Genomic DNA, 14,339 nt, shown 5'->3' with positions numbered 1-14,339 from the left:
GTGTGTGTGTGTGTGTGTGTGTGTGTGTGTGTGTGTGTGTGTGTGTTTTCTCCCCAGCTCTGCACAGCAGATCTTCAGCAAACCGCCCAATGACCACAAGATCCATCAAGGTACAAAGGCATCAGGCCAGGTTTATTGTTGACAAAGCATGGTACTAGTATCCCGCAGACTCTACCGGACCACTACCACATGTATGCACGTAACAATGGACCAGCTCAGTGAATGGCAGGAATTTCCATTACGTTAGACAAAGACACTCCCTTCTACATACATTTTTGTACCCCGATACAAACAGGTTACATACTGCCCCCTGACATTGTTAGTTACTGCCCCGACGTGGCTTTATTACCCGGCACCTTGTACATGTTGGTTCAATTAAAACATCTCTATTACATACTGTCATCCTGTTACATACATACATACTGTTATCTTTTAGCGGGGATGGGGAGGTGAGGATGTCAGTGTGTTCCTATTCTCCTTGGGGAATGTTTTTGTACCATTCTTGATATCGGGAAGTTCTGGTACCACTTGATATCGGGATGTGTTTGCGTGAGTACTCTGTACCTAGCACTTCTTAGGAATGTGTATTTCTGCAATATCAGCCCCGTTCTTGCCAGATTCTGTGAGCAGGTCCTGCATCTTGCTCACAGCTTGTCTTTGCTTTATATCAGTAAAGCTTTGACTACTACTTTAGCCCAGGCATCACAGCAGCCTCTGATACAAGGGCTTATGTCTCAGGCTTTCTTCCTACTACAATGTATAGACACGTAACTGCATATGTGTACAGTATATACTAATTTAGATTAATGGACCACAAATAAGAATTCCCATACCAAGGGCCAAGTCTTCCTACAAAACTTAAGAATTCACAAAAATCACATTATCTTACTTAAATCCACAGCCTTTGCCTATACTACCACCATCTGACCCAGTCCCAAAACGTAATCATACGTAGCCAATGAATAATCCCATTCAATTCTCATTCCATCCTCTTCCCAAATGCCATAGAAAAAATAATGAATTTCCAACATGTCCAGAAGATTAAGAAATCCAGCCTGTGGTGCATAAGCACACTGCAGACTCTAGTGACCCTCATGGAGAATGTCATACCAGCAGCTCCACTCTTTTACATCAAGTAGCTCCAATTCAGGCACATCTGCTGACCACAACTGTGATAATGTAGCACAACAACAGATGTGTTCTCTTAGGTAACTCAGACTTAAAATATTTAGGGCATTAAAAATTTGTTCCAACAAGCATGAATTCCCCCTGGTAAGCCCACAAGAGGCAAGTGTAACTCAGAGAACTGGTGTTTTGTGCTCTCAATGTAAAGCTACGTATTATGCTCTATAATAATGGTACAAATACACACCTATCCATAAAATAAGCAGGTTACCACATTTTGGTTTTGCTTCAATCTCTAAATGCTCTCAAAGTGTAGCCCCTCATAGAGCATTTTGTGACAAAATTAGGTGACAAATTTTGGTTCAGCAAGGTTGGCATTTGAAACAAGAGGTAGCACTCTTTACCTTTAAGTACAGATGGAAAAATGCACTCTTGCATGAGTGCTACCTGGACATCCCATAGCAGCCCTGTGTCTCATAAAACCCCTAGACTGCAAAACCAGTTTACAGTAAATGGCATCACATGATCAGTTAGTGATTCTGATGATAACCTAGCCGTTTTTTTCAGATGCTTCCCTAAACTTGCAACTCTCTCTCTTATCTGGACTGAGCCTCAATCAGTTACTTTGCATCCAAGTTGCTATAGATGTTGAGTCATCCATTCCCACTGCAGGCAAAAATCAAACATAACGGAAACATACAGCTGGATACCATCTGCATACTACAGCTATCACAGTCATATCTCCTTATTAACTCTCCTCATGGCCAAAGACACATACTTAATATCACAAACAGGGTAGAATCTATTGTACCCTGAATGAGAACCATGGGGTGGACAAACCATAATAATCTTGTGGGTCCTCTGTATGAAAAGGAGTAGTTTCAGCTACTTCTGCTAAGGGCTTCAGATGTGTCAACATACCTCAATCACCTGTATCTAAGGCAGCAGACAGATCTAATAGGATCATCATGGACACAGTCTTTGTCCAAAGTTAGAAGATAAAACAAATGGCATTGGTCATTTTCATGAGTAGAAGCTTCATTGACTCCTTCAGAACACCTGGCACTCTGCCATAAAATGATGAGATACTGACAATCTCCAAAGGGCCCACTGTCTCACCAATGGCTTTTACAAACCAAGAGGGAGGTGGATCTACATAGTAGCCTGGGTTAAAGAAATGACAGGAATCCTAATACCCTTCAATTGTTAGTGTAAGTGGCTAAATACTAGAAAAAGGAGGTCTAAGTATACTTAGTCTTATCTAGTTTTAAAAACCATGGGAGGCTGAGGCGTATCAGAAATATAATGGTAATCTTCATTGGGGCAGAAAGGTAGGACGAATCTTTGTAATATATTAATCTTTTGTGTAAAAGACTGCTACTTAGATTCTCCTTTAAATTTCAATTGGATATGCTGTTCTTCACTTATCATCCATAACTGTTGATGTACAATGTGAAACAGTAATTGCATTCAACTCCAGAAGTGATGGTATTTCCCCAACAGTATTTTAGTGCTGTTACAAAACTTATTTTTAAAAGTGAAACCTAAACTCTTCACCCTGTCCTTGTTTTTAACTCTTTACATTCTGTTATCCAGAAGAGCGTTGCTAGGCCGTTGTGTCAATTTGTTATCATGCATCTTTTCCCATAAACAAGTAGCCTTACAAATAGGGGCAGCAAATGAAATAGGGCAGAAATTTTGTGGAGAATTTGAGCATGATTTTTTTGTAATAAAAATATATGTTCCTCTCTACAAAATGCATGATAATGCACTACAGTTACTGTCCTATTTTCAATGCAGAATAGAGTAAACTCGGAGAGTTTATGATGTCATAACTGTATAATTTTTGGTTTATTATAGCAATTACTTCCAGCAACTGAAAAATTATTTTCTAGAATTCTAATCTTTTTCCTTATTTGCTAGGGAAACGCCACTATCTGCTGGTTTACGGCTGTGTACTATGTCCATTCATGTCAAAAGACAGACTCCCATTGATTTCAATGGACTGTGAGTAAATACATCCTTTAGGAACGGAGAAGTTAGAAAGACAAAAATTGTATTACTTTCATCTTTCAACTCACTTTCTCTATTACAGTAAGTGACTAAACAGTTATAAGCATGTATATAATTAGAAAATCTCATACTTCTAATCTTTTTAAAATACCTTTGTACACTTGTTTGGTTTAAAAGGGTAGCACATAAAAGTTGTCATTGGCACTTAATCATTCTTCCCAAGGGGGGAAAAAAGGAACAATGTTGTGCACTTTGCTGTATGAGCATGCATGGATCTCGGATTTAAGAAAATACTCATTCATATAAATGGAGCACAATAAGATACATCTTTAACAGTTATTCACACCACAAATCAAATGTGCATTTCTTGTAGCACACACAGGGGATGAATATCACTTCTTATTTTGTGTCAAACACAAACATTTTAAATTGGTTTTAATCAAAACATTCACTGACGGCACTGAAATGCAAGTACCACTTTGTCACATATTAATATAGGTATGCAGAAATAAGGAAATGTTGCAATGAAAAATTCCAGGCACCACAGTAGTGAAGAGTTGAAAAGAGTTGAGTATTCTAAAATACAAGAGTGTGTGACAGGCAGTGCTGGGCAGTGTCACACTGAGTTCATGCATTAATCTTTTGTAGTAATACAATGTTCCTGGAGTCTCATATTCCCATCTGTTACTGGTTATGTGTGACACGAATTTGGTAGTTTTAATAGTATCATACAGATGATGTAAATTTCACAAAACCTGGCATTCTTGTCGTCTCTGCCCATGAAAGGACTTGACAAAAGTTGGAGGTCAGGACAAAGGGCAATGACAAAATTGCATGGATCACCCTGTATTATACACAGCTGTAGCTAATTAACTTCAGTGTGTTCACAAAAATATCAATTTAAATCTATGTGTTTAATTTTAAGTCAAATGTTTATATATTTAATTAACAATGAAGCTAACATATTTAATAGTTTTTATTTGTTCTAGGACTAAAAATGTCCAGAATGTGGCTTGAAGCTGAAACTGTATAAGAATCTAAACAGAATAGAAGCTACACATGGTTTGCTTGATTTACTGTTCTTCAGACTGGAAAATGTTCTCAGTTGCTCAGTTAATATCAAACTTCCTTCCCACAAAGCATCATTCAATAAAGAGAGATATTTTTCACTCTATTAATAATGGTTTTGAAAGTATAACCACTGATTTCACATAACAGTAAAATAGGATATAAAATGAATACTAATAAGATATGACAAATCACCCAACAGATAGGAGTTAGCTAAAATATCTGCAAACTCAGCAAGAGCAAACAAACTTAAGTAGGGTGATCCTCACTGAGATAAATATATAATTCAATCATTTCTCTGTTTAGAATCTTAAGATTTTATCAAATTGAACAAAGAGAGAAATGTATTTCCAATGTTACATTAATTCTTTAACTACTGTCAATTATTAAAGTACATGTGCAATTTGATTAGAAGAGCTTAAAAAAAATTACTGATGAGGATTTGCTGCTTTAGTGTCCAACAATAACCCTTCCAACGTAGCATTCTTCTATAGCTACACTACATCAGCAGTAGCAACTTCTCCCAAGGAGCTTATTTCTGATTTTTGCTATATTAGATGGTAATTAACTGGGTAAATAGGCATGAACTAGCCTGTGGCTAGTGTTCCATACTCTTCACACATTCAATTCCTGGATAAAGAAATGCTTCCTCTCACAGTCTGCAAATGGCATTTTTTCTTGAATGCATTTGACTGTTCAGCTCTCACATTAGCTACCTATCTTGTCCCTCTATCTAATAATTTTTTTTAAAGACGTTGGTATGTAATAAAAAGATACTGCTTCCTAAAGTGCCTGACACAGGAATAATTCAATGCACTGCAAATTAAGGGTTTGTCCGCACATGATAATTAATCCAGAATAAACTAGAGTGTTAATTTAAATAAAAAATAGTTAATCTACTTAACTCTGTGTGTGGATGCTCTTAATCTGGAATAGGAGTGTCTTATTCGCTCTTCTCTTGTACATAGACATCAGAGCTTGATGCTCCGGATCCGTAAGAAGAGAATAGCCTATGTATCAAGGGAGGCTAGGCATTGTAAAATGCCTTTTAGATGACAGGTTGGACATTCTTCCACTGCATGAGTTATTGTCTGCAATGCTGCCCCATAGTCACAGTATAGAGAGGAAACCAGGCCAAGCTGGTGTCCAGCTGTGACAACTCTGGATGAGCTAGAGAATAGTCTGTGGAGTCTGATCCAGAATCTACAATCAAGTGGATAAGGAGACATGTGCAGCAATAGACTCCTGAATTTACTTAGTGTATTAGACTCTTTTCCCCTGATGCTTCCACTCTATATGGACATAGTTTTCAGCTCCCTGGTGGCACTGATCATCCATGCATGGTAAAGAGCCAGTGGCACTCTTGTCCAAGAATGTGTGAGCTGCCATAGCAAAGGTATGTCAAAAGATCAACCATGGTGTCACACTCCGGTCTGCAGAAGTGGAATTCCTCCTCTGAATACAAGCAGATCTCAAACTTGCATTTCAAGTTGTTTCCTGCCTGAGAATATGGCATAAGTCAACCCAAGCTGTAATAGGTTTGTTTCACCTGTCTCAGCTCTCCAGGCAGATTTAACAGTAATAGCAATACAGACTGGAGGCTGGTGTATAATTCAAGCAGCCACTACTAATGTGAGTGGCAGAATTCAGCTCCATGTTGACAAGCTGAGTGTGGTGGGTGTGCCCCCAAACCGCAGAGCAGTATTCAGCTGAAGCAAACATCAGGGCCAACAGAGATGTATGAAGGACTCAAAGGGTCTGCTCTTCAGGAGGTTCCCGAGAGTTTTTGTATTTTGTATCAAAACACTACAGGAAGAGAGTCATTTTCAGTTATTCCAAGTAAGGCCAGTAAATCAGGCTATGGTTGAGTTTTACTCCCAAGTCTGACACAACTGGATGGAATGGCAGTAGCTGTCCTTGGACACAGATTAGTAAGATGATCGTTCAGATGCAAAGATGCAGCTGTCACTGTCTTGGTTTCACTGAGAATTTCATTACTAGGAATAAGTGGTCAGAGCATCTTCGCCTTCACTGAGATTCCCTTCAATCCGATAGAAGTCATCAGCAAACACATTTTTCTCAGCCTGCATTTCAGGAAGGTTGCATGTGTATACACATTGAACAAAAGGGGAGTCAAAACTGACCTTTATGGAAGGCCATTATGGAGCCAGTTAAGGTAATGAATTTTCTCCCCAACTTGCAGGATGAAGCTTTGACTGGTAATCATTTCTTGAATGAACCACACCATTGGCCTACAGGGAATAACTTGCAGCAGTTTAGCAGTCTGCCTGATGTGCCACACAGCATCACTGGCTGCCATCAGATCAATATGGACTCCACTACTTTTCCTTTCTGATCCAAATGCATTTTCTGTCTTGAGTCAGAGAGAGAACTTTGTTTTGGTAGCATCATCCCCTCCTGAATCCAGACTGAATATGTAAGAATGCATTAGCTCTTTTGGCCACAGCATCACAAGGGGAACTCATGTTTAGCTTATTATCCACTTCAACCCCAAATCTTTTTCATTGCTTCACTGAGTAGAGTCCTCCTGCCTGTAAGTATGGCCTACATTTTGTTTCTAAATGTATATGTTTACATTTAGCCTTATTAAAACCCTTTTTGTTCTCTTGAACCCCCATTTACCAAGGGATCCTAGCTGCTCTGTATCATTGACCAGTCCTCTTCATTATTTACCACTCTCTCAATTTATGTTTTCTTCTACGTCATTGATAAAAATGTTAAATATGTAGGACCAAGAACCTCCGAATCTTTGAGGGTATACCCATAACTAGTTTTTTGCATTTTTAGGGGGAAAGGATTAAATAAATGTGTCTTTATTTAAACCTGTTTGCAAGGACTACATTAGAGGTTAGAGAGATTCCAACTACATCTAGGAATAATTAATTTCACTGTATTCCCTATGTTTGTATAACAGAACTTGTGAAATTCATTCACATACTGTTGGGAACTTTTCCCATTTCTACTGCAGTGTGATGTACAAAATTGCACAGAACATTCGGTTTATGATAGGGGTTCTCAAACTGGGAGTCGGGATCCCTCAGGAGGTTGCGAGGTTATTACATGGGGGGGTCGCGAGCTGTCAGCCTCCATCCCAAAGCCCGCTTTGCTTCCAGCATTTATAATGGTGTTAAATATATTAAAAAGTGTTTTTAATTCATAAGGGGGTCACACTCAGAGGCTTGCTGTGTGAAAGGGGTCACCACTATTAGCTGTATATTTTACCAGCATTTTTTAAAGATGTCACAATTTCAATGTACGAAGTTAATGTTTTCTGTATTACAACTAACTTTTTTCTCCAACATGTTTAACAAAAATGCACATTTACACGTCTGAACAAGTATGTTAATTAGAACTGAGTTTGTATAATTGAAGTTACTTCCAAAAACAAGAATCAGTGATGCATCACTTCTTTTACATTTTGAATTAGTAATTAGAGCCTCTGGCTCAGAATAATTTCTCAGTCACTTCCCTATTCAGTATTATTTAGGAGACACTCATATGTAATATACTTAAATTTCTTTAAGGCATTTGACTTGGTACCCCACAACATTTTGATTAAAAAATAGAATATAAAATTAACATGGCACACATTAAATTCATTAAAAACTAAGTGATAAGGTCTCAAAATATAACTCTAACAGAGAATCATCCCTAAGTGAGTGTGTTTATGAATAAAAATGACCTACTGTTGTATTTATAGATATTGATGAAACTTTACGAAGAGTAAATGGGGTCTTGAATTAAAGGATTTAAAATAATTCAATTCAAAAAGATCCTCCATGAAATTCACTTTGGCTATCTTACATTGCGGTATTGAAGCCTCCTTGTAGGATGATCCTTTAAGAGATCTTTCTGGCATGCCCAGTGTGTTTTTAATATTTATCCAAATTCTTAGAAAGTATTATGGTGTCTTAAATGTATACACCTTTTAAAAAAATATTACTTTATTCTACCAGAGCTTTTAGCTAGTTTATCTTGTAGATTCTGAAATAGGCCTAGCATAGAGCAGGGCTTATGTGCTAATAATATTATCCTACCACCCAGGAGCCTAAATCATGGACCAGGATCCCCATTGTGCTAAGAGCTGTACAAACACAACAAAAAGGTGGTTCCTGCCCCAAAGAGCTTACAATTTAAGTATAAGACAAGAGAATGGATGGGTACAGACAGAGAGATGGGAGAGTACAAGAAACAATGAGATGGCTGCAAATGGTACTATTAAAATACCATCTTTTAGACATAAAGGTACTGGCCTTGTTATAATCCAAGCAAAAGAAAAATAGACATTTAATTTTTTTAACATGCAGCTAAAATGATTACAGGAGATGACTAAGAACAGAACTAGGAAACATCCCTCCCACCACTAGTTTTCAGATCTGTGTGGTTAATTCCAAAGACATGAGACCTTCCATTTGATTTTCAGATGTCATTATTCAGTAATCTCAAACATTTCTTCCCATTCCTTTACTGCCCAGCCACTCTGGACAGCTATTTCATAGATGCTGTGCAGCATAATATTGCTTTACTAAGGATGTTAAGCTCTTAATTGATAGCAAAATTGAGGACATTCACTGGGGCAGTACTTTTCAGCCTACAGAACCCCAAAATGCTACGCAATTTTATCAAGAAATTTGGAAGTGATACAGAGAAATCATTTCAGCTGCTACAGAAATGTAGCCATCTCTCAGGTGAAACAAACATGCAATGTCTATTTAGCAATTATAGCAATTTAGTATGCAGCAATTACAAAATTTTAGAATGTGAAGTGAAGCATTTGGCTCAGGATACTAAAGTTAAACACTTCTACCCATTTAAAAAACATCATGAGATCTTTAATGACCAGAACTGGAATAAGGAAAAAATTCTATTTAATATATCTTGAGTCATATAAAGATCTTCAGATTTCCTTCTAGAAATTTCAGACACGAGTGGACTATTCCTGCAATTTTGGGACTTTAGATCTATTTTTACCCATGGCCACATCCTTTCTGTTCCTATAGGTAACCAATGCATCTCTGTATTACTTTGCTTATTTTTGTACTGTGGCTGCATGCTGTATGCCATGTAAATAAAAAGCATGAAAAATAATGAAGCTACTGTATTTATAAATGTGTAGTACCCGAGCTCCACCTACAGGATGAAAATAAACGTACATAAAGAAATTATTTTAATGATTCACTATTCTAAAGAACCATTAGACTAGACGGGGATCTCTCTCTACAAAACCTCCAACTGATCCCTCTCAAGCCTTTAACAAGCAGAGGCCTGACATTTTTAAGGCCAACTTGATGGAATTCTAAAATTGAATTTGATTCCTGATGCATGAGTCTGACATTTTCTTTTATCTGGAAGTATGCTTTTGATGTAACCAGCTGTTCTGAACTTAGGAGCTTAGATATGACAGAGTCTAAAAGACTAAGACTTTGGCATTTCCCTTTCATACACCAAAGATGTAGACAACTTGACAGAATTCTTATCCCTCATGCTTCAACACTAATGTTGAATTAGATGGTCTTCCAAGTCAGAAGAGTCATATACCAAAGGTCTGACACATACTGAAGCAACCAAAATTAGCTTAACCATTCTGAGTATAATTGTATTTACAGGAAGTGGTGCCTTGGATGTTGGTGCCATGAATTTCAGAAAGTGTCTATTGTTTCCTCTATTCCACTTTCTGACTTGTTTCTTTTAATACAAAATCCATTCGACAAGACAGACAGACCCAACTGACTGTAGATTTGCTAAAAAAAAGTTACCTACTTCGAAGCTGTTATTCTGAATAAATTACTTTAAAAGCTCAAACACTCTGCTTGCATATTTAAATTTCTGATGAGATGAACTGTCGGACTATACCAAAGGATTTCTGTATGATTTCTGTATTAATGCCGTAAGGAGACTATGGTAGATAGACTGAATGTAACCCCCCACCCCACCCCATAGTTTAGAGATCCCAAAGTAGTGTTAATTAGAAGGCCTTTTTCTTCTTCTCCCTGTGAGCAGTTTACAAGGGCAAACTGCTAATTGTGTCAGCACATCCTGGGACAGAGAATCTGCTCTCAGAAAAGATAAGACCTTGCAGAAACAACTGTTCCTCGGAACAGCACACAGAGACTCCCACCCTTCTCGCGTTCTTTATCTTGCTTGTTATGTATGTTACATGGTAAGGGGGTTAAGCAGTTTCATTACACCCTAAGACTCGTTAAAGTCAAAAGAGATATATGTTGAAATAAAGCTAGGGAATGCATGTGAATGGATGTTGTGTGTGAATAGAAGATGAATGGTTAGGAGTGCCAGCCTAAGAGTTACAACTTCAGTATCGATCGGCTGAAGAATGCGCTAAGTGGAGATAACCGGATGACCCCCGGAATCCACCCAACAGCCCCAACGATGGGAGAACCAAAGTACAAGATAACATCTGGCAGCCATCACGGAGCCATCATGGATGTGCCATCTGCTGATTGATTCAGCAACAGCATGATGAAGCCACCTCCATAGACTGGCATAGGAATAAACTCCTATAAAAATAGACCCTAAAGACTACGGACTTTGAGTCTGGTTCTGCAACCACCCTCCAGGAGCATAGGATGCACATCTGACAAAGGCTCAGCTCCACCCTCGTGCCCAGGTTACCTGGCCAGTAACTTGGCATGAGCAACCTCTAGGCTGGTAACTATAACAACTTCGCAGAACTTGTATGTGTATGTGTGTGTGAGTGAATGGAATGTAGTAAATATAACTGTCTAGTACTTTGCTTCTTTTGGTATTTTGTGTGAGTACATGAGATAGAATATTTATGATTACTTGTTTACTGTGCTTCTTTTTGTATTCACAATAAACGTGGCATTTTGCCTCATCCCCTTTTAAAAGATCCTGTTGGTTTTTATTTTATTGGTACAACAGAATGACTATGATAGAGAGCAGATGTTCCTTGGCCCACTAAAATGCTACTAGAACCTCCCACTGAAGTCATGGACTGCTGATTCAACTCCCTGTTTACTGACAGACAACTCCTGCAGCGTTGCCCGCTCTGAACAACTGAAGCTTGGACTGGACTAGACTAGGTGGAGAAATCTCATGACACTGTCATATTACTTGTTTCCCATGCATTCACATGAAGAATTCATTCTTCAAGACAGAATCATCTAACATGACAATGGGCTCGCCATATCATCACACTGGGACCTAAGGTTAATACAACTGAATTTGGATCAAACAGTGGAATGCATTTAATTTCCATGTCAGAGAATGTCAGATTCCTAACAGTTGGAAAATAACAGATTCTAGAGTTTAATGTTACAGGTACAGTAAACAAGACAGTGATGACAATTGTACACACATACCTATGGCCACTAATGCTTAAGACTGATAGAATCTCACACAGTCTGTAAAGCACCTCTCCAGGGCCAAACATAGGACACAAAGATTCTTCTCAGTGTCCTTATATCTATTCCAAAGACCTTCTTTGTTTGCCATCCCTATACCTGAAGAGATGCTGTTTCAGAAAAATGGAGACACTCCCTTTGATGTTCCCAGTTCTTCGATGGCTATTTAATGTGGAACAGATAACAAGGCTGGAGGGCTTAATAATGAATTAGCTAGATGTGTCAATTTGACAAATTTTCCTCAAAGAAAGAGAATTCAGCACTTCTGCTTTGAAAGCAACCTTCAGTAATTTCGGAGTGTAAATCTTCAGACATTGTTTATATATAGGGTTACCAGATAGCAACTGTGAAAAAACGGGACAGGGGGTGGGGAGAAATAAGCACCTATGTAAGAAAAAGTCCCAAAAAACGGGACTGTCCCTTTAAAAACGGGACATCTGGTCACCCTATTTATATGTCCTATAAGCCCTGCATTTAAAAGAAAAAGAGAGAAGGGCCTGCTTTTAGTGAATTAACAGAATTTATATCAATCTCACTGGGTAGTCTTTTGATGCAGGACAATTTTACAGAAAATGTGCAGCAAATTAACATAAAATGAATATGTAAAATAAATCTATAGTTTAAATGAACTTTTGAGAGTTAAACCATGATATCTTTATAGGTTTTGTGGTTTTTTTCCCCAACTAATGGGAGGCTGACTTTCTCTGATGTGGATATTAAAAGCATGCTACTGTTTGATCTAATTTGGGTTGTTCTAGTTTAAAAAAAAAATGCAAATTTATTTGGTTAAGTAAATCTATTACACATTGACTGTCGCTGAACAAAAATTAATGAATAATTGTAATTCTGCTGTGTGTCATTTTTAAAAAATTGTTTTTGCTATTTCATGGAACATAACCTACTATGAAAAACATTTCATAACTATTTAAGAAAATATAGGAGAAAAACATTCTGAACTGTTTTGTCAATTTAGAATATGTTTTAAATTCATATTAATTTAATGTCCAAATGTATAATAAAGATCTGTATTTCTTGAGTTTTTCCTACCCTCTCCCAAGCTGCCACTGCCAGCTATACAACTTCCAGCTTCTATGAGAAAAAAATGCCTTAGTGGCCCAAGAAATGCCATTAAAAGTGACATGTGTGTCTATTGTGGGAAGGAATGACTTCTGAACTGTTTCTTTCTTACTCTGGTAGTTCCCTTCTTCCCAAGGCATTACCTTACTCTGTGGACAGCCAACATCACTTTCAAATCTAAGTTATTTAAATAGCTATATTGAAAGCTCACTACACCCACTGATGTAGCTGGTTCTACAAACAATACTTTCAAAATGGCTTCACCATCTTTGGAGCAATTGAGATAGGTGACTGAACAGGATGAGAGAGTTAAAGGAGAACACTTTGTTCTTCAAAGCTACACAAGAACCATTGTTAAGTGTGGAAGCTGAACCTGAAGGAGGAAAACCAACTATTGTCTGCACTCATCAACAATTTTCTGGTAGCAGGGTTGGGTAAGTTTTACTTTCATTTCAAAAGCTACATTAAGAGCACATAAAACAGTGAAATTCGAAGGAATTTACAAATTAAAATGGTCAAAAAAGTAACTTTTAATTTAATTTTAGTCAACTTAATACACATATAAGCTGATCTTGTGATAGCCGATTAGTGCTTGTGGAGAGAAAATTATTTAGTCAAGAACCGTTGGAGTCCACATTTATTGACATATTGTGAAACAATTCCTAATAAGTTTGATATTATCCACCCATAATATCATCTCCCTGTACATCATCTCAGGCACAGATACATGCACATGTATAACTTGTTCTGATAAATGATAACTGAGGGCTCTTCTTCACTACTGGGGTAAGTCAACCTAAGTTACGCTACTTCAGCTACGTGAATAATGTAGCTGGAGTTGACATAGCTTAGGTCGACTTACCCCGGTGTCTTCATTGCGCTGTGTCGACGGAGATGCTCTCTGGTCAACTTATCTTACTCTTCTGGGGAGCTGGAACACCGGAGTCGACTGGAGAGCGCTCTGCCATTGATTTAGCATGTCTTCACTAGACCTGCTAAATCGACACCCACGGCATTGATTGCAGCAGCGTTGATCTCCCTGGTAGTGAAGACAAGCCCTAAGGCGAAGATTTAGTCACAGGTATTTTTAGTAAAAGTCATGGACAGGTCATAGACAATAAACAAAAATTCAGGGCCTCTGACTTGTCCATGACTTTTATTATAAATACCCCTGACTAAATCTTAGCTGCTTCTAGAGCACTGCTGCTCTGAGGAGCTCCCACATCCTCCGTGACAGACTTGCAGCCTTAATGATCTTTTATACTGGAGATATGAATATACTTCAGATATTTCTTTCTACTTGGTGGGAACAGGCTTTAACAGGTGACTAACAGGTCTTTAATATTTAGCCCGTGTATTTCTCAACAGGGATCACTACAGCTTAACATTTCAGTTACAAGATAAACTTGCAGAGTTCATATTTAATAGTTTTTAGCTAGAAAAACCTGTAAAATTTTATTATCACATATGAAGTGGACTAATTATACACCTAGATTATCTTGCTACTTTTTACAATGTGCTATTATCATCTCTGACCACATCACATTCTCAGCGGTTCTCAAACTTCATTGCACTGTGACCCCCTCTCACAACAAAAATTACTACATGACCGCAGGAGGAGGAACTGAAGCCTGAGCCCACTCAAGCCCCGCC

The 14,339-nt window shown here is 38.0% G+C and overlaps 1 protein-coding gene across 1 annotated transcript in view; it reads right to left on the bottom strand.

Moving 5' to 3' along the window:
- The window catches only part of CWC27 (CWC27 spliceosome associated cyclophilin), a 203,159-nt gene that overhangs the window by 149,245 nt on the left and 39,575 nt on the right, over positions 1-14,339 (bottom strand). The gene's annotated exons all lie outside the window — the stretch shown is intronic.

The sequence above is a fragment of the Terrapene carolina genome, unplaced genomic scaffold (assembly GCF_002925995.2).
Source record: "Terrapene carolina triunguis isolate 2854851 unplaced genomic scaffold, T_m_triunguis-2.0 Scaffold69, whole genome shotgun sequence".
Taxonomy (NCBI): Eukaryota; Metazoa; Chordata; order Testudines; family Emydidae; genus Terrapene; species Terrapene triunguis.
The sequence above is the reverse complement of the archived record's forward strand: the minus strand, read 5'-3'. Positions and strand labels throughout refer to the sequence as shown.